Below are 25628 nucleotides of genomic sequence, written 5' to 3'. Positions count from 1 at the left end.
AAAACCTCCCCATTAACCTGTCTGAGATCTTCTGAAGTAAAAGCAAACTCAAAACCCCCAAAGCACCTTTCAATTTCTAAAATTATTTTTCCATAATAGTCAGAGAGAAAGACCAGTAACAGTTCATGCTACCTTAGTGAGAGCAGGCAAGTGTTTAGAAACATAACATACAAAGTGTGCCTGCAAACATAGTTTATTAAATTCTCTTAAAATGCAGAATTACTGTAATCATAACAAGAAGAAGCATGTAGCACATATCATCAAATTTATAACTGACTTCCTTTTACCATCTAGAGAAAATAGCTTTGCAGATTTTTGCTCCTCTTCTCAACAGTCCAAAATAATGCTCCTCAAGGAATTGAACTAGTGAAAAGGCCAAAATTTTCCAGAAGGAAAATGGAAGAAAACAACATATTAAGCTGGCCAAAATAAATAGCTTCAGATATGATTCATCAAGTAGAATACTGTGAATGGTATTTTTATCATTCTGTAGCAAAAAAACCCCCACAACCCCAAATCACATTCTTTGAACAATGTTTGGTCTTTGTAATTATTTAGAGAGACACATGTTTATCTGCAGTCCTGTGAGCTGAGTAACTTTAGGCCTTGTGATTCCATTTGTCTCAGAATTCAAAGTGTTTGAACAAAATCCATGACACCCACCTGGCCAAGGGTTAAAGCAACCTTTCACAGGGAAGAAATCAGCCTTTGTGGTTCTTGGGATGGCTTCAGGCCCATAAAGAAACAATTGCATCATGCCCTAATTACTCCACCTGACTCAATGCACAAACTGGAATCCCTCTGAAAGCATTTCAGAACATTTTGTAATACAGAAAATTAAGGTGTTGCATTATATTTCCCAGACCTGACAGCAAGTTTTTTTGCAGAGCTCATTTAAAGTAGAACCAATTTAAAGAGGAAGGATCAACAGGCATGACAAAATTATGCAGAGGACAGAACATACGGAGAACAACTTTCAGCTCTAACAACAGACTGCCATGTATGACTCTCAAAAAAGGTTTATTATTTACCCTCACTAGGTAACACCACAGTTATCTTTGCCTCCTGGTAAAAAGGAGCAACACCTGCAGCAGATGATCTATAAAGCTTCCCAAATTTCTTGTGAGGAGCAGTGTTTTATTGTTCAATTTGGTTTTCCCATAATGCACATGTCCATCGTCCATAGTGATGGATAAAGAGTTTTGATTAAGCAGTTTAATACTGGGGAAAACAAACTTGTATTTTATAGGGAACACATACATATAAGGACAGAAACATACAATACAGAATTATAAGGAAAACCTGCAATTTCCTAGATTCATATACAAAGAGATCTTTCTATGTATTTTCCCTGTGTGCATACATGAACATTATAGATATGCTAGGAGTAGCAACACTAACTCTACAGAGTTGCATCTCTTTCTCACAGTGTATATATTCCTGGAATTCAATCAATTACAAGGACAAGCAAACATCTACAACACTGGTAGGTAGCTGCTCATCTTTCAGGCAAGACATATATATTGCTGGCTAATTTAATGCCAAAATAAAATCATAAGATCTACATATTAATTCAAGGTAAAATGAGGTTGGGAAGCACTTACAATAAAATGACACATTGTAACATAAACCACTGGTTTCATTTCCACACCAGCCTTCAAAGCAGAGCAGCCAAGGAGCAGAAATGTGCTTTTAGGAGCCCAGGCTAGTGGGCTCCATTTCCCACACAGGAGCAAAGCTGCTACCAGGGAGGGGCAAATGCTGCAGCTCACCCCACGGCATCTGCTCCAGTCTGGGAGTCAGAGCCTTACACAGGAGATCTGAATCAGGACTTTAGTAAAAAGCAAAGGCAAAAAGCACTGACGAGCATTTCCAACCTCAACTGCTGCCTCTGAATCTGCCAGATAATCTCTTCTCCCATTTCCAGACCACTGTCTGGGGGCCTTGTCTATGTTTTGGCATTCATTGCAAAGTTTTCATTCCAGTTCTGTACACAAAGACTTCCCATGATGTGCTTTCTTTCTTTACACCCTAAAAAAGTGTCTGCTTTGATCTTTTTGAACCACCTTCTCCTCATCTACAGTCCAATTCCACAGCAAGCTCTGGACAAGCACTGTGCTTATGCCTTACAGATGTTCCTCCTGGGCAAGCATGTTTATATACGGATTGCAATGCAACCCTGTAGCATGGAAGTAAACAAATGAACAACCCACTCCCTCCTGCAAAGACATGTGGAAACCTAAATTTAGTTTCTTTTAATGAGAACCTATAAGCAGTTAAACTATCCATCTTCATCACCATAATTCAACATCAGGCTTCATTTTTGTACAACAGCATGAAAATAAAACTGCTAGTAAACTATTATTTTGATGTATCTGGCAGATAGAACATAGCATATCCATTCAGCCAGTGCAGTGAACTCAGTATTCCTGTGGTCAGAAACCCTTTGACTCATCTCAACCTCTACCTTAGCTAAATTTCTCTTTTGGTTTCTCCATCATGACTGCGGGGCAGACACCAAATGCATTTGCTTCCCCAGGGAGGTATAGAGCACAGCTGCTCTGTGGTGATGTGCAGGAGAAAACTTGCATTTTTATATTTTTTCCTCTGTTCAGTCTCGGGCCAGACACACAGGTCATCCTATGTACACAGGATTTTAAGTGGAGGCCACTCGCTTGTCTGATGCATGTAATTAAATTTGTTCTACAAGCTTGTCTAGGCAGTAAGTAATTAAATATCACTTCTCAAACTGAGATTTTAATTGTCCTGAGTTGCCTGACAATAGCATTTTTCTCAGTCTGGTTTGTTCCCAAGTAAATGTGAAATTTTAAAAGAGCTACCACTGATAATTCTGCAAGAACTAAAGCAATAAAAGCAACAAAAAGTGTTCAACTACCAATCACTTTAAGACAATAATTATTAAATATTTCTAATAAAAGTTTCAAAAGCATATCCAGATTTTCTTCAGCTTCTTGACAATGGAAATGTTAAAAGACAAACACAGAGCATTCTGCCTTTGTTTTCATGATGCCCACAATAAATCCTGAGGCAGATCTGAACGACGGTTTTAAATCCAAATCCATCTTTTGCAAGTCAGAACTACATCTAAATTACCATAAGAGTATCTGTAGATACTTTCTTAATTTGGAAAATTCATTAACTGCTTGGTTATGTAGAATAATGAAGCCTTAATTTCAAATATTATTGTAAATTATTCTTACTATTTCACAATATACTAAGCATCATCTTGAATTTTCAAAAATCTACAAACTCCCTGGAGAAGCCAACACAAACTCGTTAAATGTGGGACAGAACTATTTTCAAGATCTGAAATGCAGCGTACAAACTAGCCAGGTGTGTACCTCCCTCCACTGCAATGGCACTTAAACAGTCACACCTTTGCAAAGTCCAGTTAAAGGACATAACCATATTTTCAAAACTTAAAAATGTAGCCTATTTTTCTCTGCAGCTGTCTATATTTCACCCTAAATAGCAGACAATCCACATTAGGTTTTGGAGAAAAAAGCTTCCTTTTGTGCAGTCAGATACAGAAGATATAGATATGACATGGCTTTCTACTGATAAATAGGGTCAGGGCTGTACTCTAACAGGTAGATTCTCCTACTCAATTACTTGTACAACTGCCCCAAATTCCTGTCAAGCCGTGGTAACTGTTCTCAAACTCCCTAAGTCAAAAGGGGAGGAGGAAAGCACTGCTCTTGGTGCAGTTACTCCATGTTATATGGGTGGAGGTGTAAACAAGCATCTCCTTTTAGAGTCCCTTGGGAGGAGAATTAGAGTCATCCCTTCAAGATGCTTTGGGAAGATCAGTTCTTGCCTTTGACCTGGAAAGCTGTTAGAAACAGGATCAGGATACAATGACAGGGAGTGGTTCCTCACAGATTTACACCAGAGCAACCAGGCCAGTGCAAATTTGCAGAAGACAAAGGTAGAATTAGAGGGCCGCTTTAGGATCAACCAGCAAGACAGAAACTAACTTGAAGTTACATGGAAGCTGCTAACTAGAAGCTACCTTGCTCCTCCTCAAAATATTGAAAACTCAGAATATACACGTCCTGAAAAAAGCCACAGAATTAAAACACATACATGGCAATAAGAGCAGTAAGATTTGTACCAACAAACCCTTAGACATGAGACTAAATAGTTTAGCAGTTGAACATGCAAAAAAGATGCAGAAGGATAACATCAAGGACAAACACCATCTCGCAATATTAAAAACTACAAGGTCATCTGAAGTCAGATGTTCAGATAGTAACGCTCCATGCAGCTACAATTTCTGTCACAAGTTGAAAGTTAAAAAGAGCTCATCAGAATCCTAGAACCCTATGCAGTTTTGGGTTGGAAAGGGACCTTGAAGACTACCTAGTTCCAACCCACCTGCCATGGGCAGAGGCACCTTCCACTAGACCAGGTTGCATGGAACTCCATCCAACCTGGCCTTGAACACTGCCAGAGATGAGGCACCCACAACTTCCCTGGGCACCCACAGCTTCCCAGTTCCTGTGCCTTTCCACTCTCACAGTGAAGAATTTTCTTCTAATATCTAATCTAAACCTATTTTCCATCAATTTGAACACATTCCCCCTTGTCCTATCACTGTATGTCCTTGGAAATAGTCTTGCCCCATCTTTCCTGTAAGCTCACTTTGGGTCAGGAAGGACACAATTAGGTCACCTTGAAGCCTTCTCTTTTCCAAACTGAGCAGACCTAATTCTCTCAGCATTTCCTCATAGGAGAGGTGCTCCATTCCTCTGATCAACTGAATCACAAACTGAATTTTGAAGGAAAAACAGATACTTAAATACAGAACAGTCATGTGGAGTGTTCAATTTAGGTGTTTGTTTTCAGGGGAAATTTGATTAATTTATTTATTTCAATTTAAATATATCATTAAGTATGAGCCTATCCTTCAAAACTGCAGTATTCTCACAATGCCTTTTAAATATTTTCTATTTCCTTTGTGAGATTAAATGATGATATATGATTTAACTCCCACTCGATGTGATGAAGGGAGATGGTATGTGTTTCTCTTTCCTTATTCTTTTCTGTCTAGTTTTGGATGTTTGACCGCTTGTGTGCTGTCTTGTTCTTAGTCTTAGCATTTATGGCATCCTGACCTGATATTTACAGAAGGCAACTGCTAAGATGTAATTGCTTTAAGACTAAACATGGGAGGAAAAAACCCCCTTCCTTAAATAAGCTATTAAAACCCTACTACAAACTCCTGGACCAGCAGCACTAATATCTCCTAAGCACCTGCTGCCTATTTAACAGAGACAGTTAACCCAAAACCAATTACTCAAAAGACCACCTGAAACTACAGTGGAGCTTAGCAATTGTGATAGGTAGTAGACTTAAAAACCCAAAACTTAAATTACCATAATACTTCAGAAAGAAGTGACATATCTTCATGGACACCGTTAAACTGCAACAAGTGATTGCAATAATGAGTGTATGTTTACCATGTAATTACTGTCTTTCTAAATCCCAAGGGAGCAGTATGTGAAGTAAAGTATTATGTAAAGTATTAATGCAGTTTAAAAAAATTATCTGAATGCATACTGAGTTATGAGCTCCTAAAAATTCTTACTTACATTTCAAATATGTGTGTTTGATTTAACCAGTTTATAACACAATAAAACCAATCATTATGGACTGCTGACTATAAAAAAAAGCAGTCTGTTAAATTATTTTTATTATGACAATTACAATAATTTCTTTCATGGGGCATGCTACCAGTTGTGCAGGCTATGATCTGAATAAGAAACAGGATCAGTTGAACTACTGATGCAACAACATTCATCTGCAATTCCACACACATGCACTTTGGGCTTCAAGTGCTGTACAAGATACGTTTGAAGCTGAAATGCTGAAGATGGCTTAAGCTCACTATCAGCTTAAGTGATTTATTGATGATTATTAAGTATTTACTGTGATAAACACAAAAACCCCCAGCAAGGTTTTCTACTTGCCCAACCATACATATGGTTTCTGCAGTTTCATATTTACAACTGCTTCTCTTTGAAGAATCTCTGAAATAGCCTGAGATCTCAGGTAAAATTTGGAAGCTTTTGAGAACCTACTCATCCTTCTGGTACTTTTCTGGACTTATAATGAAAATTAAGAAATTTCTAAGCAATCTCAAAAAGAGAACAGCCATGGCAGCTCTTCTCCCTTGCCCAGTTGCTTAGGAGAAAAATGTATGGAATGTACTTAAATAATGCAGTTGAATTTTTTTTATGAGCAAAATCCACTTCATCATCTTGAATTACTTATTTGTAATGAGTTACTTGTTCACCACTGGCCAAAATAAAGTTTATCCACTTAAAAAGAACTGATCAAGTCAGAACTCTAAGAATTCTGTTGCAAATACTGTTAATCTCTTACTGTTAATTCAGGAAGTTAAGAGAAAGGAAGCTGATTTTAATTCATCTAGCAGAACCCCAAAGACAAGATTGTTCTGTTATTAACAAATGCTTCAAAGATTTTCTGCCAGTCCTGTTTCCTCTCCAGCTGGGAATAAAGTTTTCTTCCCTATTAATACAAGTCAATCATTCTCTGACTCAAATTCATCTTTGAAGTTTCCAGTGATCTCAATGTTCCTTTAATGAACACATATTTCTTTTTAGTAGATAAGAATTCCTTCTTATTATAGGATATTTTAATTCATATTTGTTGGTTAAAGTTGGAAAAGTTAAACAGTAAATTTCATATGAAAAGTACTAAAAATACTGGGAATGATGGATGATACCTATACACACATGATGGTCAAAGGATGTTGTCCTGCTACTTTCAAGAAGACAGCCACATTCTGTAGTTGCAAAATACCTATTTGTCTTGGAATTTGGATACTGTACACTATATTGTGAGGTGATGTGTGATATTTTCACCAAAATCCTCTGAAAGGTGGTTGCAGCAGAAAGAAAAGTTGTCTGACAGTAGTAACAGAGAACGACAGCCAGCTATTCCACACAACAATCATTTAATCTCACAAATTAGAGCAACAAAGTAATTAATTTCCATACAGCTAAGCACTCAAGGCCTAGCAGTAATCTTGTCTGTGGAATTCAATTTTAACATGAGAACATACTGGCACATGGAAGAGTGCCAGTATTTTGGTTTATACTACAAAGGTGGTAACAGAGATACCTCTTGTTATAAACAAGTTTGATTAGCAGTTTAATGGGGCAGACTGACCTCACTGTGTCTGGCCTCCTCACCCTGAGTCTTTACACACTCTCTCTAAACTCTCCTCCAGGAAGAGCAAGTTTGCCATATTTTAATCTGATATTAATCTTCAAGTATAAATAATACATGGAGATGAGCTAAAATGTCTCATTGATTAAAATTCTACACCGTGAGCTTGTCACATTTCAATGTGCAAATTGCTTCTGTCTGGCCTGCATTCAGAAGTCAGTCATCTAAATATATATACACACTTGCTTGATTTTAAGTTTAGTATCACAGCTGAACCATGGATTAGAATCAGAAGAGATTTTTCTCTACAATGAATTTTTAAGAAATGATGTATCTGGTCAACTGATTACCTAATGAGATGACTGTATTACATGATGTGGCTGCCTTCACACAGCTGTGAAGAGCTCAGCCAAGTCTTGGGTTGAAAGCAATGCCTTAGCTTTCTACCATGGTTTGCAGCACTTAAACTATAGCTACAGTCCTCAGAGAGCCCAAGAAATCAGCAAAATGGAAAGGCTGTGGATACCAAATTTGCATAGTAATAGCTTTTTACATGTTTACAAGAAATTCTTAAACATCAAATGAATCTAGGTAGTTTCCTTGGGAAGCAAACACAAAAGTCAGCTCTAGTAAGAGCAAGGATTAATTGTTTGTTCTCATATATTTATGATTAGTGCTGCAGAGTCTGTACATAAAGTGCAAAGGTGGTCAGAGAATTATGCTGTTACTCTGCCACATGCTCAAAATGTTTGGATTTCAAAGTCATATACGCAATATTCAAAGCCTGAAATGCTCCCTTTGAAAGCAGTGGTCAGACTTGCATAGGCACCTTTAGAGAAAAGGGATGTTAGAGAATCTATACATTTGTCATACACAATAACTTGTTTCTTGAATCCACCTCAGAAAGAGAAATTACTTCAAAGTACAAGCTCTTCTTTTAAGAGTTTGCTTTTATTTGCAGGTCAGATAAACACATTATTTTCTAGATTCAGATAGTATCCAATAAACTCAATAATTCAACATATTGAGCCATAAGCTCAACAGAAAAAATACAGTTCTGCCTTGACCAGAATCATATTTAAATATACTGCTGTGTGAAGAGCCTTCTCTCAGGAAGGCACACTGATTGAAACATAATGGAAGTAACAGCATTAATGGCCACCAGCAAAAGAAATGGGAAGAAAAAAATGCATGTAAACCACTGTCATGTTTTCTGCCAAGAGCAGAAGAAAAGGAATGCAGAAACATTCAGTTCTCACCAAAGTATTTTTCAGTTTACTACTGCTAGGACCGAGTCTTTTATTCCTTAAGCTATTGTAAGTTTGGAGTAACTGATATTATTTTTAACTGATGGACATAAGGCAAAGATTGGTAAGGTCTCCATGCTTACCTCATAAAAATTGAAAAAACACCACACAATCACACAGCAATAGCAAAGAACCACAAGATGAAATTCTTCTAAGAATGAAGGTTATTAAAACAAAATTATTCTTGAAGTATTATTTTCTATGGCTAAATCTTTAAAAAATGCACACTTTTGCTTCTTCCATTTTACTTCATGCTGCCAAACTGACAGTTTTAAAGAAAACATGGCACCTGCAGAGACATCTTTCCAAATGAAAACTTCAAAAACATTTCTTTGGCTTGTTAGAAAATTTGTTATTTAGTTATCATTACATGATTATATAATGAAGGGAGGAGAAGCTGCTTAAAACAGAATTAATATATTGCATTAGATCTGTTTATGAAAACATCTAACTTATATAATACCTGTAAGACCAAGAACACATATGCACAGAAATCCATAAACAAACAAACAAACAAACAAACAGAAAAAAGGCAGATAAATGTCTGCTGGTATTTTCAGATTATACATGACACATTCTGGCATGTGCATCATATTGATATGCACAACAATTTCATGTTTATCCATTTAGCTGTATGCAGTGGGTGACAGTGCAGAAAGCAAGAACCATTTCAGAGAGGCAAATTGCATGGAAATAAAGTATTTTTCAATTGCCCAGCATTTTCTGAGGGTCAAGGCCATGCACTGACAGCTATAAGGAAGGTAGGACTGATCTGTAGCAGTGCACACATGCTGCATTGACCCAAGTTATTAAGATAATGATAGAGTAGCTATTTCAACATTTTTGATGGATGAATAACCTGAAATTTCCACAGTAGTAGAAAATACTAAGGAGAAATGGTAAGCAACCTCATAATAAACTGACAAACCACATAGTTATAAAGGAGTTTTGGCAGGCACCTCCATAACTTTGTCTTCATTTCCAGTCATCAAGACACAAATCAAAGATACCTAAAAACATGAAAGTAATTTGTAGAAGATGAGTCTATGCCTCTGTTGGAGTTCGTAGGAATGACTTGAATCCATCACACTTTGCAGGAAATGGCAAATCTTGAAAAAAGGTAGTAATCTGATTTTTATTTGAAAATCCTTCTTGCATGTTGCACAAGTTCTGCTAAGATTAAACAAGACTTGGTTTCATGAAAGCTATATACTCTCCAAAACACCAAATGGTATCTAGCCTGAAAAATTATTGCAGTTTATTCCCAGGGATCAGATCCCACTGAAAGAAAAAACCTGAATGACTGACAGCAGTCCATGCAGAATTTCAGTGAAACTAGTCCTTTAACAGCAACACATTTCTCTAGTTTTCTAGAAGCTTCAAAACCTGTCTGACCTGAATTTATTTTATAGACCTGACAGAAAAGCCTTCCCCTCCCTCCACTTCTGTGAATAAACAGAAGAATACCTTCAATAATACAAGTGTTTTAAACCCTGCTTTACATGTGATGAAAGGTTAACCTCACCAGAAAGTCCAGTTTTGAAACAGGCAACACAGCATACTATAACAAAAGGAAAGAAAAACAAAATCTCGGATGTCTTCCTTCAAAATAAAAGGAAATACTGCAAAGGCTCTTTCAAGAGGTGAGCTAAAAAAAATGAGCTAAAACATGCCCTTACCCTTCCTAATGTTGTGAAGGGAATCCATGACACTCTGGCCAGACATGCACGTGTGCGTTTGTCTCCAGAGGCAATTGCATCTGCTATAGGTTACAATATCAGGGAAGCAGCATGCTCTCTGTTGATGTGAATAGATAATCTGTATAATTTTGGTGAAGTTGTTAGTGAGATGCCACAAACACCAGTCTCCTAGCCCTAACATAGTGTAGTGTGGGAATATGAGTCCAAGCAGTTCATGCCTGGTGGCAGATGCCACCCTGTACTGTCAATCCTACCCGTCTGCTGGAGGTTGCAATCCCTGGAAAAGGATGGCCAGCATATTTCAGCACAAGTAAGCATACTGGGCTGTGAACTATGATGAGGGGGAAGTCGACTTTCATTTCCTTCAAACATCCCTGCTAAAGAAACATAGCTGACAGCTGGAACAGTAACTTCTTAAATCAATTCAGCGTGAAATTCCAGAGCATTTCTCTCGGTGCCCTCTAAAACTAGATGGCTGTAATCACCAGCTGGCTGAGTTACTGTAAGTAGATAGGCAAGGTGGCATGCTCGGTGTTCCCTCTTGTTATCTCTTTATACAGCAGTGTCCGCAGGAGACCAAGTATTCATTAACTCCTGCCACAGTTAGCCAACAAATGCTTCCTGCTGCTTGCAAGGGGATGGCTAGCTCTTTAATCTTTGCTAGAAAAGAGGGATAATTAACAAAACACCCTGTAAATATGCACAATTTGAGCCTTTTTTTCATTGTCAGGTGAATTCTAGAAGTCCAGTCTAATTGTTCAGTAGCACACAGTTAACACTGCCACAGAATTTAGCATCTTTCCCATAAAATATGTGGAAAGGTTTTCAGGCACTCAGATTGAGCCGCTGTACAACGTTAGAATAACATGTAACCCTACTGGAGTCTGAAGCCCTGTCTCTGTGAAATATTTTTCAGCACAGGAGGTTCTACCAAAGAAACAAACTATCACAGCCCCAAAGTGATACACTTTCATTTTTTCTGCTCCCATAGTGATACAGCAGACTTACATTTTCCCTGAAAAAAAAAATCAAGGTTTTGTGGAGTTTAATTAACCAAATAAGGTAAAAGAATGTTTTTTAAAATCCATTTTACTCTGAGATATGGGCATTTACAGCAGTCAGTGACTAGTGGAAGCTGTTACTGAGATAGAGAATTACTGAGCTGAAGAATAATACTTGCCACAGCCTCAGCTTTAATATTTGAGGGTGAGGGATCAGCTGTGCTGACAGTGGCTACACTCAGCATGACTAGGAAATAGGAATAGCTTCTCCAGCATCCATTCATTTTTACAGGTTATAAGACAAATGTTTTTATGAGCGCTGGGATCAATGAAATTTGTTTTCTAAACCAATTTGTTCTCTTGTGCTTGACTGTCTCTTTCAACAGAATTGCATAAAAGTAAAGCATAATTCTTAAAGAACCCACGTTGAAAAACACATGAGAGGCACAAAGAGATTAGTGTGGTCTCTGTACAGGACTGGTTTCACTGAGTTTGCATCTTGGTGGATACTCAAGAAGGAATGCTTTGGGCACAGCTCTGAGTCAGCTGAGCCAGATGATCCACACTACCAGGCAGAGGGACCTTCTCTGTTTCTTATCCTGCACCATGCAGTCACATCCTCCTCGTACCTGGCCCTCAGAAGTAAATTGTTTTGAATCATTAATCTTGCAAAAACCTTGTTTTTTTGGTTTGGTGTGGTTTGGCTGTATAATAGCTGAGCTGGCTTACTGTGCAGACAGGCAATCTGCAGAGGTGATAAAGGGAAGAATAGGGACAGCACCAGCTCTTAGGGCAGTAGGAGTGAGTAGAAGAAGGTGGATGATAGGATGCCAGAACTAACATGGCCATCACCAATCTTTCCTGACCAAGCTAAAAAAAGATCTAATAAAACATGTATTACAGTACCCGAGGAAAACCTATAATGTCCTTTTTAACTGCTCCACCCAAATCAGGAAAACCTCAATGGTTCACTGGAGGTTGATCATTCTCCTTTCAATTCTCTCTCATCTTCGTTTTCCCAGCACAGCCAAAGAGAGGGTAGAGCACACACTGCTCTGTGCACTGTAAAATGGCTTCCCCAACCCTCAGCACTGACAAACAAGCAGGAAGTTGCAGGGATGGGCTCTCCAGATATCTTCCAGGAATGTTTTCCTCTCAGACAGGCCAGTCTCAGGGCCAACAAACCCCTGGCAAACACCAAGGCAGTTTTCGACTGGATCCTGCTGAATAATCTGTCTAAGGAGAATGTGCAGGGCCTTGCTATGGGAGCAGCTTGGGGGTGGGAGCCCTGCAAAAGCCCAGATGTGGTGAACAGCTGTAGGATCCAGCTCACTTAGAGCTTACAATTTTGTTTCCAACTTGAGCTGGATCAAAACCAAGTCATTTGTCAGCAAAATGTAAACCACAATCTCGCCACATTTGTAGGCACACAGATAGCCACACTGTTCCCGTGCCTTCCTCCAAAGTGTTGCACAGAGCTTTTTAACCTATGCAGGGCCAAATAAGTCTTCCTCCCTCTCCCCACCAGCTTCACAAGAGTTAATGTGGGAGGACTGGCTCAAACATGAAACTTCAGAGGAAGGGCTGCACTTCCAGTGGGCAGTTGGACTGTATGATTTTGGGTAATGCCATCTCCTGTGGAAAAAGGATCACATCCAACCCACCATGCTGGTTTTTCAAATGCTTCCCAAAACCTTCTCAAAGGGCTTTTTGGGACACAAAAAGACCAGAAGAATCATCCTACATGTTGCTCTGGATTATTACTTCCTTTTGTGAGTCTGAGCAAGACCCAAAAAGTTATTTATTTATTTCCCAAATTGTTACGGGGATAGAAGCCTTCTGCCATCCAGACTTTTAAAATTAGAGGCACCATGGATAAATTAAACAGGGATGAAGTTTTAAAAGCAAGTTTTTTTAGAAAGCAGGTATTGATACATTAAAACTTAATAGCTCTTTTCAAGATATTGCATTTCCTAATCAAAGCCTCCTTAGAATTTTCATTAAAAAATGAAATCGCTGATCCAACAAACCATAACAGCTGCAAATTAGGTCTGGAAATAAATACTTATGCATAAAAACTTACTTATTAATATTCTGATGAGGCTGAGACATGTATTTGAATGAAGAAAAGGCATTCCACATATTAAAAAAACACCCAATACCAACAGAAAAAACTACTGACTTTAATACAAGAATACTCAAGTGGCTTAAAAAGTTATCTCAAAGGTGGCCATTAATGGCAAAAGTGACTTATCAAATATGGATAACTTGTTTCTTTTGGCACTGAGGTTGGGAAAAAATTAGAAAAAAAAAAAAGATTCCAGGAAAGGTATCACTACACCCTGTAGGAAAACACATACACAAACCAAAAAAGCAATCCTACAGTTTTTTATACTCTTGAAATTGAGATCTTGAGTGCATCAAACCTGTTAATAAGGTGCCTGGAGACAAGAAAGCAAGAAATATTTTCTCCCTCTTGTCAGGACCAGCCTTTTGAAACACTATTTATGAAAAGTCAAGCTTGGCTAACCAATAGGGTTCTCCTCTCAGGATCCCTCCAGCCCAGCACACCCCCCTTTGCTGGAGAGATACACCACATCCTCCTATCCCAATGAGACTGTGGTAAAACATCGTGCTGCAGGGAATCCTCAGGAATTAATTTCCTTTCCTTCTTCTACAAGATGCCCAGGGCTGTTATGTATTTCAGCCTTCCCACCTGAATTAGCAGGTTCTGGATCTGCAGCAGTGGCTGGAAATAGCATTGTAGCAAATCAGCAGCCACAGCCCAGAGGGAGGTGTTTGCCCCCACCTCCTCCATGGTCCCTCCCAGAGAAGTGCAGCACCATGGGGCACTGGGAACCCACCTAAGGAGGTGTGTGAGGAAGAGAGTAGAGGGTAAACAGGAGATAAGCAGGGTCTTTATGGTCTTGCAAAGGCAAGAGCCCAAACTGTACAATGTGAAGAAGGCAGGGAGTTGTGTAGGAGACATAGACTCCCAAGCAGCTGGCAGGTTGGGACTTCTGGGGCAGGACAGAGACTCTTTCTCTGCCCTCAGGTCTGAAGGGACAGGACTGGTTCTGTGATATGATAGCCTGTAATATAATAGGGATGAGGAGCAAACTCCATGAAGTGGGTTTCAAGGCCACAAACCTTAATGAAGTACGAACACCATAAAGAGGGCTGGATAGCAGTGGTTGGAGATTCCCTTCTGTATGGCTCAAAGGCATCCATCTACTGATGCAAGATGCTGTCATGGGAGATAGTTGTAGCTATAGGATAGTGAGCTTCAGGTTTTTCATCACCCCAAATTTGGCACCCCACAAATAAACTATCACTCCTTGTTTCTCATCCATGTAGGCAGTGGTGATATTGCCATGCTAGACCTGGAACTGAAGAATCATTTTAGAGCTATATGGGTAAAGACTAGAGTCCAGGCAATGCACTCCTTGATCCTAAATGGAAAAAAGGAGAAGTGCAGGTAGAAGTGTATAACTCCTGCCAATACATGTCTGGCTGCATGATGACTGGTATCTCAGGCAGAGATGTGTTTTTTATGACCATGAAACTCTCTTGAGCAATAGAAACTATGAGAGAGATCCACCTAAGAAAACAGAACAATGCAGAATTGTTGCCCTTTACATGAAAGGAACACTCAAATGTGTGGAGCTCATTTATGGGATGGACAATAGCCTGGGTGAATGCTTGTGGATTGGCATTAAAAGAAAGACCAATGAGGGTGGCACTGTGATGGAAGGTTATTGCAGACCACACAGTGAAGAAGTTGATGAAGTCTTCTGTAAACAACTCTAGGAAGTCTCCAGACCACAGACCCTGGTTCTCAAGGAAGACTTCAACCTCTCTGAACTCAAAGAGGGAAAGGCAGCCCAAAACAGATTTCTGGAAGGTGGCACAGACAATTGGTTAACACAAATGCTAGATGGGCCAGAAGGGATGACATTCTCATGGTGGTTCCTAAGGTTATTGTGGTATGTCTTAGTGAGATGAATTAGTATCCAGTAATATGCATATAAAAAAAATAAATCAAATATATATACAAAGACATGGTTAGATGTTCAACACTACATTTCACATACATACAACTTGGCTCTTGCCTTCAAATAACTTCCATGCGCATTCCAGAAATGTGGTTTAAATCATACACACGGGTACACACAGGGAGTAAGAGATTCTTAAACTGAGTGTAAAATCCAGGCACTTTCTTTTTTAAAAAGCTACCATCTTACCTACCAATTATCTATTCAAAGGCCAAAAAAATCAGACCATGTCACATAGCAAAAGGAAAACCTCTATTCAATATTTAATCACGTAACATCAGTATGGAAGTTGGCAAAACTATACCCTTTTCAAAGGCTTGACACCAGTCATTAGTGCGAGCATTACTTTAAAATGAGAAGTCACAAACAGCAAACAAACTACATCTTCTTTAGCATATTGAGCCCTCATTGTTAGAAAACACAGCTGTTAAACATTACCTGAAGTAATTTAGCTATGGAACTCAAGTAGTTTAAATTAGCCAAGTCCTCAAACAGACTTGCACACCCTCTAATCATGACATGGAGTATCAGAGGGTTCTCAGGGTTGGTAATCTACATAATTTCCCACTTGTAGTCAAGAAACCCAGACCTTATTTGAAGTAGTTTTTATTATTATTGGCATTTCTTTAAAAGAACACCTTTCTGCCAACAGGCATTAGAAAACCCTAGCTAATGTTTTCATATGTAAAGCCAAATAACACACGTTCATTGGACAGCAACTGCCTCTCTTTTGAGGTATCTTCACAACCTTGAGTGACTTGCCTCTGGAGAACAAGGCATGAAACAGATCCAAAACACACAACCATGTGCAGCGTCAGCAGTTACCAGGTGGGAACAGTCCAGACCCTGCAATGGGAGCCTTGTAAACTGGCTGTTCAGGCAGTGCACCTGCAACAGCTGTGCCACACTGCCAGAAACCATTCACTACAATCTCTGCAGGCCTGCTACCTCTTGCTTTTAAGCAGTTCCTAAGAAAAGCCAGCATGTTATCAGGAGATTTAATTTCATGGTAGTGATGTCTAGGTTTGCATTAGAAACTTTGATGGTGTCAAAAGGCAACAAGAGATTGCATGATCAGACAGGCAACACTGGGGCAGAGAAGGCCATTTCCCACTCTACTTTCTCAACACAAATTTCAAACACTGGAATTCCATGGATATGGAATACACATCCACATTCCATGGATATTGAATACGCATCAAACTGAACTACATGAGTTCCATTACCTAAAACTCCATCCAAAACCAGCCACTGGATGACAGCAGGTCTCATTTCAAATCATCTTTTGTGGAGACCAAACCTATGCTGATCTCAACTTCACAGACTATACATTACTTTGAAGGAAATGAGGGTCTAGAGAAAATACCAAAATTCAACCTTCTGAACTGTTTCTCCAAAATTAAGGGATTTATTGGCTGACTATAATGCAAGAGATGAAGCAGATCTGAGAACAGCCAGAAGATCATACCAGGACTGAATTAATTATGGATTTACTTGGGAGAGAAAGAAAATACTCGAAGAGCTCATTTTCACTTGAGCTAATTGGGAGATGTGCGGATTGCAGTGGGGATCCACTTTTGTCCTGTTGGAAGAATGCCAGTCAAAGTCCCACCACATTCTTGGTAAATACCACCATGAATCAAGGAAGGAACAAGCCTGCAGTTTCACTTGTTCAATTTATTTTTGTTATTGTTGCTGAGTCTGAAGGCAAGGTCCAAGGAAAATGAAGGCTTAAATGATTTTTTTTTTTTTTCTAAATAGACAGATACCTTTGAAAGCAAGAGAAGCAAATTACAGCTAGGGCCCATAGGGAAACTCAGGTCCTTCAACACTAAAGGGAAAAATGCATCCCTGTGCAATGGAAACAGATTTGATCAGTCAGCTTTGGAGGAGAGGACAGTTATCTCTTACACCATGGCACTGAGAGGACAGGTAGCAGAGCTTTATAGCCTTACTCCATGGAAGGGATCCTCTGAACACAGTGCTGACTGGAAGAGTTCTTCCTCCTCTTCCACAGGGATTAGTGCCCACACCCTCCACACCTCTGTTAGAAGTGACCACTCTTGCCATGGCAGTGCTTTCTGTAGTACTTCAGAGCTGCTAGAGCAAAGGCATACAGACAGCTTAACAGATGAGGCTGAAGATTCACAGCAAGGTCCTGGCAGTACTCTCTGCTTACACTGCTGATGTGTCCTTGCTCCACAGCCCATCATCAACTGTGCTGCATGGAAACAAACTCAGCTCACAAAAGGGCTGCCAAAAGTAGGGGGAAAAAAGCCCAGGCTGGATCAGTTCTGTGAAAAACTATTAAAAGAGTACAAAGGAAGGATATGTGTCTGTATGATTTTGTCTCACACACATAGACAGACACAGGACAAAAATTTTGTCCCACAAAAAAACAGTTTGAGTTAGTGGTGAACTTCACTGGGGACAGAGAAAAAGTCGGAAAAGCTGAAAATTCTCCCTCTGATTTTGCTGATGAAGGATACAAAAAGTTGTCAAATTCCTAGTTCTGCAAGTACCACCACATAGTGCCCTTCCAGCTCATAATGCTTCACAAATCATAGAATTTTTAAGGTTGGGAAAAACCTCTATGATCACCAAGCATAACCATTAACCCAGTACTACCACATCCATCACTAAACTGCATACCCAAGTGCAACATCTACATGCCTTTTGAAAACTTCCAGAGATGGTGATTTCCCTGAGCAGTCTGTTGCAGTACCTGATCACACTTTCAGTAAAGAAATCATTCCCAATATCCAATCTAAACCTTCTCTGGTGCAATTTGAGGTAATTTCCTCTCATTCTGGCACTTGTTACCTGGCAGAAGAGACTGACGATCCAATGAATTACCTCCTCCTCTGAATCCATATTCATCCATGCCTGTACCATGCCAGAAGAGCACTCTAGTCTAACTAGACTATAAGAAGACCAACAGATCCTTTTACACTTTTACCCTGACATAACTCTCTGTTAATGACTGCATTTGTTGTTATCTTGAAGTTCTCCAGAAAGCATCAGTTGGATGTTCTGAGGATCAGCTTCTCATAGTACCAAGTTTTGTTTTCAGGCACAACCACATGCTTGCTGTGCTCCACCCACCAAGGTCTAAACTGGGAGCTCAGTGTTCATCTTCTCTAAAATAATGTGTTCTCTGAACATTCAGAGGGCAAATTATGGCCACCAGCTGTGACAAATCTTGGATCCCATAACCACATTCCAGAGCTAAGAATGCACACAACAACACAACCCTCAGTTTGAAATATGCACTTCCTTGACTATGTTCTTACCCAAGTTATTCAAACACAGACCAGGAAAAAAGATTTGCCATAATGCAAGTCACAAGCACTAGTCGCAACTTGTAGCCAGACACCATCTCCCAGCTTCAGTTCCACTAGTTGGAGCAGTGACTGTCTTCAGCACAGTGCTTGTCCCGACTCCTGTGGATATCACCAACCTTCAAAGCTTCCAGCAGAGCCATTTGGATGATGCTCCCTCCCTTGCCTGTATCTGCCCAAACAGGTGTGTGAAGACCTATTATTCAAACTATCCCTGCTAATTCTGACTAGCTGACAGAGTTGTCAGAAGAGGAACCGTGATCTGCCCAACAGCTCTTGATGTCAACTCTTGTGTCTCTGGAGGTTGAGAGGAGAATAAAAGCAAAACTAGATGTTCACCTCCATGACCAAAGGGGAGCACTTCTCACCATCAGCTAGGGAATGCTGGCAGCCCAAGATGTGTTATATCTTCAAGCAGTAATGGAAGGGAACAACTGCAAAATGAAGTGCAGGAAAGACCTGAATTGACTGTGTGTTCTGACAGAGTAACTGAGGAATGACACCTTCCCTACGGCAGCATGAGAAGGCTGTGGAAGAACTTTACCTTATACCAACTTCCTTAGGTAGACCACAAATATATGAGTGGTTGTGGAACCTACCCTTTGTAATTGGAAGTTGTGGGGGGAAAGCAGCATGGAGAAGACACAGGGTAGAGAAAAAAAATAGAATTTATTAATTGGAAAAAGAAATAGAAGCTGAGTAGCTCTGTATACTAGTAGTCCTGTCATAAACAACTTCTCCCCAAAATTCCCCCAAACTGCTTCTGGGCCAATTCTGTTCTCTTTCCAAATACTTCTGTTTCTTAAAGCAATGCTCCTAGCTCCCTATAAGAGAAAAACTGCTCGTGCCACAAAACCTGTAAATAGTAGAGTGGCAAGGCAGTGATTAAAACCAGAACAAGTATATATATTGGGGGAGAAAGTGTTCACTGCCTACAGCCTGGAGAAGGTCATAAGGGACAGTGGCACAAAACCAAAGAAATGATAAATGGATTTGGCATCAGCATTAACTTCTTCTCGGTAAAATCCCATGAAGAGTTTTGCTGGCTTTTATTACCATGTGTGCACAAATCCAAAACACACATGCTGTGTTGATTTAATCCACGACTACAGTGCTTTTATGTGTCCATTTCTGCTCAATTCTGAGGCCTCATTGCTTCCTCCTTTTTCCTGCAGAAGTAAAAACCTCTCCTTCTTGCAAGCAAAACTCTTCCTGAAAAATGATTCCATTTACCCAGAAATGGTTCCCAGATTTTACACTTGGTGGGCAGAAAGCAGTAAGTTCTGTGAAGGATTTAGACTAAGAGAGTTTTGGGGAGAGAGCACTGTAGGGCTTAGGCTTGTTTCTCACACACCATTACAATGGTTTGTCCACACAGCATGATCAGTATGTGCAGGGCTCCTCTGCTTCCCTTCTCTGTGGTTTCAGTTTCTAAATGGATGACTATAACTATAAATATATATAATGGGTTTGAAAAATAATCTTATCCAGGGCAAATGGAAAACCAAAATCATCAACTTTGCAAAATGAAGGGTTCTACTAAAAATAACCATGGTATTTCTGGTTTTGCCAAAACTGGTATTTTCAAATAAGTTGGGGACTAATGTATCTCAGTGGCCACTTCCTGAGCTCGAAGACAGCACAGTCTCCCTCTCCTTACAATCAAAAACCAGCAGAATGAAATTACTAAGTGCAGACAATTTAACTGCTCCATGATAAACTTACCAATGGCACTAACAAGACGGGAAAGGATCACACCAAATACAGACCTTTGGAAGACCCATAAAGAACAGCTGAGAAATGGAAGAGGAAGCAACTGGAGAGGCAGAAGGACTGGAAAAGACTGAAGAGGGGACCAGAGTAGCAGAGACTCTTTTTTGAAGTCTCAGGGGAAGTACTAGAGGGATGGGGAACTAAAAGCTCCTTAACTGTTAGGAGATTATAGCAACAGAAGAAGCAATAGCTTTCCCCTCTGAGTACTTGGAATATGAGAGAATAATAAAATTTTTAGACATCTACTGTCAAGGCAAAATTCACAGTGAATAGGCAGCATTTAGTCCTCAGTCATGGGCCAGGAATGACAGCATAGCATTACCTCCCCAAACATCTACCTCCTGGGAGAGTCAGTGGTGTGCCACCCAAACTCCTCAGAGGCAGGAAAATTGCTGCTTTCCTCCTTCTTGACTGTTTTTTATTTCACTCTATAGTTTTCTCAAACTCAGAAACTATCAAACTCCAAGAACTTTCAAAATGAAACTCAGCAGCTTAAGAAAACCAAAGGAAAGGTTCAGTTTCCATGGCTCAACTGTTATGCCAAAGTGCATTTTAGCTAATTCTTAAAAAATTACTAGCTCCAGAAGGGTGTCAGAAATGAAACCTCATAGCTTGATAGTTGAAGTATGACAGTTTGACTATTAATGAAACAGAAAAAAATAGCTTCCTCAAAGCATCTGTTCCATGGGTCACAAAAAAAGAAAGAGCAAAGACTGTTTTTTATAAGTAGTATTTGGTAGCAAATGTTAAAAAAAAAAATCAAATACCTAATTATCTTATTTGAAGAGAGGAACAGCTGGTATGTTTTAGTGAAGATAAACATCCAAAGTCTATCCTTGCTGTTTGAGAGTTGATCTTTTTTACTCACAGGCTTTTCTGAAATTAGCCATTGCCTTACTCAGCACCAGAAGAGGAAGCTACTGCTAAGCATCATGTAATTAATTCTTAAGTTCCAAGAAAGGTAATATTAAATATGCTTATCTATATATTTTTTCTGAATTACACATGCATAGAAAGGATAGGAATTGTGATGAAGCTGTGGGAGGAAGAGAAGGGAAGGGAAGGGAGCAAGATTCCCATATTTTAGAGCTTTTTCTTCAGAAAAATGTTAAAAACCACAAATTTAAAAAAAATAAAATAAAAAAAGCCCTGCTAGTAGGATGAGCTGTCACATTTTCTGGAGAAAAGTACAAATGAGCATTTTAAAACAGAAGACTTTGTAGACACAGATTGTGTTTTCCACATCAACTGCAACTTTTCCTTTTGTAATTTATACTGTAATTTGAAAATGCCAATTGAAGGGTTATGCAAGCTTCTGCTGCGAAACAAAAACTGGAAGGTGCTTCCACATTTCTCTCTAAATTAAGATGAAGCAAAGGGATGAAAACATATTCTAATTAATGGAATTTCTAAAAAGCCTTCTTTTCAATGAAATTGTACAGTGGCTTCCTTCTGTGATCAGCTTTATATTCCTGATTGAACTTCTCAGCTTGTTTTTTTCCTAGTGATCAAAACCATATCCACACAGGTCCCCCATGTTCATGCATGAATCTTTCAGATGCCAATCTTCAGTGCCCATATCAACGTAGTTAGCATGAGCAGTTCCCATGCACTACATGGCTCGTGGCTTTTGAAGATGGCTGAGTGAATCTCACTCATTCATGGTGTTCCTCTTGGAGGTTATACATGCCTCTCTTACAGGAGTGCTAGAATATACTCCATGCTTTCCTGTAATGTCTACCCCAAGTAGCCAGTAGTAGGGATCCCAGTGGTAAAAGTCCCCCCTTACCCCCTCTGATACCACAAGCCAGGATCTTGCACATCTGCACTCTGAGAGCTAAGCAGAGGTCCCTGCCTGCCTTGTCTCCCTTGTTCTTTCCACCATCTCTCCTTCTTTCTGCATAAGGCTGTAACAGTCTGGTTCACATCCACGCTTCATGGCTCCTGCTGGAAAGCACAGGGCCCAGTGAAGAGTGTAATGCAACTGGTAGTGTGAGCAGCTGCTTCCTACCACATGCCTGCCAGCAGATATAGGTGAGGAAGCCAAGAATGTGTGTGTAGAGAGGCACATATGTTACCACTCTCCTTCCTATTGTCCTCCCTGGCCAGCTAGGTCAGAAGTCAGCAGCAGGGGTGCCAGCAGGGTTTGAATGGGGTACAGCAGGATTGAGGGCTTGGGGCCAAGGGATCTGCAAGAGGCAGCATTTCCTGGCTCCCATGGGGTTTGCCTAGAGACAAGGCATGATGGCCCCCAACAGCATGATGTCTCTTCAAGGGACAAGATTTCTCAACTCTTGAGTTTACAGGCATAGCCCTTGTGGGTCAGCCTCTCATTTGAGAAAACAAAACCTGGCATAGCCCTCTGAAGAGACTGCCAACCTACAGCTGCTAATTTATGAATTACTAATTCATAAATGTAGAGCTTTGGGGAGGTCTCTTTGTCAGAAAAGCAGCACAGACTGTCTCTTTCTGACAAGCAGAAGCAGTACAGCAGGGAGCTGGAGGGGTCATGAGACACACCCCACTCCCTGGTCTCCAACACCCATATGTGTGGGTTTTAAGGGTTTTTTTTCCTCTCCAATAATTCAGAGGCGGAACCACTCAGTTGCCTGACCTGCTAGACTTAGGACTACTGCAGCACCTCATGAATATCAATCCTCTCCCACCCTATTCACCTTCATAAAATGAACATCAAAGGGTCTCCTAAATGCTTGGGAGGGAAAGTTAACATTTACTGTATATTAAATGTGAACTGGATACACTTCAGTTCACCTTTGCTTTTACATACAAGTCAGAAGGTTGAATCATACTGGGACAGGACTGACCTACTCAGGTTTTGCTCAAGTTATTGAAGCTGCCTAGTTATTCCTTTTAAGCCAGACTCTTAAGAGTCTGGCAGACAAGGCTGCAGGGGAGCCTCAATGCTTCTGAAAATCTCATTAGGCATCTAGCTGTAATCTGAACCCACAGCCTTAGCAAATATTTGACCTTTCATTACTAGACCCATGTTCTGCAGAGGAGATGCTATTGTGAGAGCTCTGCCATGTCTCCTGTGAACATTCTCAAACAGTTACATTACACATCCTGAAGTATTGAGAAACCCCTGCCCTGCAAGGAAGAGTGGACAACATATAAAATTTAAAGAAGGCTCCTTTCAGCTTCTAGTACCTGGGATTAGAGATGCAATCATTCTGGGTTCAGAAAAAAATTGGACACTTCCTGAAGCTTAGACCCCTTTATTCAGAATTGCATGTCTCTGTACACAACTGAAACATCTTCTGCACAGCCAGTCCCTCTGCCAGCAGCTGCCTAAGCCTCAAGGATGGAGGGAAGGAAGAGAGAAAGAAGCAGACTGGATTTTTGCCTTGTCTGCCAGACTTCTCCCTAAGACTGAAAACCTAACTTGCAAAGAATGAGTTTCCTTACAAGAACATTTTTAAGGCAGAGTACAGCAAACACTAGTCCCCAGCCCTGCAGCAGCAGCTTCTGCTAGGGCAGATGTAGGGATCATAAAACCAAGGGAGGGAAAAAAAGTAAATAAAAATCTTAATTCCTTACATTCTTGATTCCTACAAGGCAGTGTAAGAGCACAACAGGATTCTGAACTGCATATTTGTCTTTTTCATGCTAAAGGCAAACAAATCACCATAGACACTGACTCCTTAACACTCAGGACAGACTATAAGCACAACACACTCATCACTGGCACAACCCCCCAACTTTTAACAGTCAGTTTATTTAAAACCTAGATTTGAGCCTTCTGCACAGAGAGGTCTAGTATGCCAAGTTGCAACCCAAAGTGACTCTTATTACCAGACTATAAATCCCAGAAAATAGGGCTAAGAGTTCATTATGAAGCTGGTGACAGACTCCTAATTATAGTGGTGCTATCAAGCATGATAAAGGCTGGTTGGTTTTATTATAGTCTCATCCAAAGACTTGTTGGATGCTGGATTAGCTCATCTTTTCACTCCTGTTGAACTGCCATATGTTTCTTTTTCTCCTTTATGTAGCATTTGGCAGGAGTTATTTGTCAGCATTTAGAAAAAGAAAACATGTCTCCAGAAACTTAATTTCTAGTTCTTTCCATGCAAAGTTTCTTGTTTTACCTGTTAAAACCTTAGAAATGGCATTTTCATGTCTAAAGCAAAACTGGACAAGAAAAAGTTACCATTAAAACATGAAATATCGACAGCCTTAAACTGTCCTGATTACAATACTGCAGTATAACATCTCAGTACACTTTAAAGAAACAGATACCTCCATAAAAAGCTGTCTCTTTCTCCCTCCCCTTCCACATCAATTCTGCCCGATTTCATATCCACTTCAAATATCTGCAAGTAAATCAGAGCAAAAGCAGCATTTTACTAACAGATTTGATTATTTATTCATCACTACCACCTACCAGCATTGTTGCAAAGATCCAAGTTATACAGAACAAGTCAAAGGAATAAAAACAATATTAATGCAAGGGCTTTAAAAAAAGCCTCTTGTTTGGAAGCTGTAAACCCACTGAATGTCACAAATTTAGCTAATACACCGTAGGAGAAAGGATTTAATTGCTTCTAATCCCAGATATCAGAGAGTTGGGAAGAACTAAGCAGCACCTGTATGGAGACAAACCTGGAAGCCAGAGCAATACTGTTGCTGGACAGAAAAGAGAGCTCCAACAGTTATTTCTAGACTTCATAGACTTTGGAGAAAAACTGAAGCAATGGCAGAGTTCACAGAATTAGCCAGAGGAGAGGCAGATTATTTCACCTGTGTATCAAAATATACTCAGAAAAGGTGGGGAAGGTGGCACCATCAGCTTCAAATATGGAGCAGAATTCAGCAACAGATAAGGATTTTACTACCTCATGTCATTCGAATCAGACACACTTAGAACATCACTTTCCACTGCCCTTCCTCCCCTCTCTCAGCTTCCTCTTCAGCAAGAGCATTTCTGCTATGGCAAACAAGGTATTCTTCTGTAGGCATCTCTTGTGAGTGACACACTTCCCAAACAAATGTCATGGGCTCATCTCCAGACAGAAAGAAACACAGTTTATTTCAGAGAAAAAAAGAGGAACGGCCTTGAAAGGCCACAAAAAGTGACCTAGGGGCAAGATAATGAGAACTAATAGAGCACTTGTGAGAAAAGGAAGGTCACCTGTCACAGTTGCTATTCAGCTCTGCTAAGTGGTTTTATTGATGGGTCATTAAAGGATTCTCATCCACCTTCAGCCTCAAA

The 25628-nt window shown here is 39.9% G+C and overlaps 1 protein-coding gene across 5 annotated transcripts in view; it reads right to left on the bottom strand.

Annotated features, from left to right (window-relative positions):
- PLXNB2 (plexin B2) overlaps window positions 1–25628 on the bottom strand; it is a 250146-nt gene that overhangs the window by 183208 nt on the left and 41310 nt on the right. Inside the window, exon 3 of one of the 5 annotated variants that reach the window (XM_083859523.1) lies at window positions 24656–24729. The exons of the other annotated variants lie outside the window; for them this stretch is intronic. The gene's annotated coding sequence lies outside the window, so the exon portion shown is untranslated. The remainder of the gene's footprint in view (window positions 1–24655; window positions 24730–25628) is intronic. 5 annotated transcript variants of the gene reach the window in all.

Source organism: Zosterops lateralis (assembly GCF_965231275.1).
Source record: "Zosterops lateralis genome assembly, chromosome: 4".
Classification (NCBI taxonomy): domain Eukaryota; kingdom Metazoa; phylum Chordata; class Aves; order Passeriformes; family Zosteropidae; genus Zosterops; species Zosterops lateralis.
Note: the sequence above shows the minus strand (reverse complement) of the source record. Positions and strands in the feature narration are given on the sequence as shown.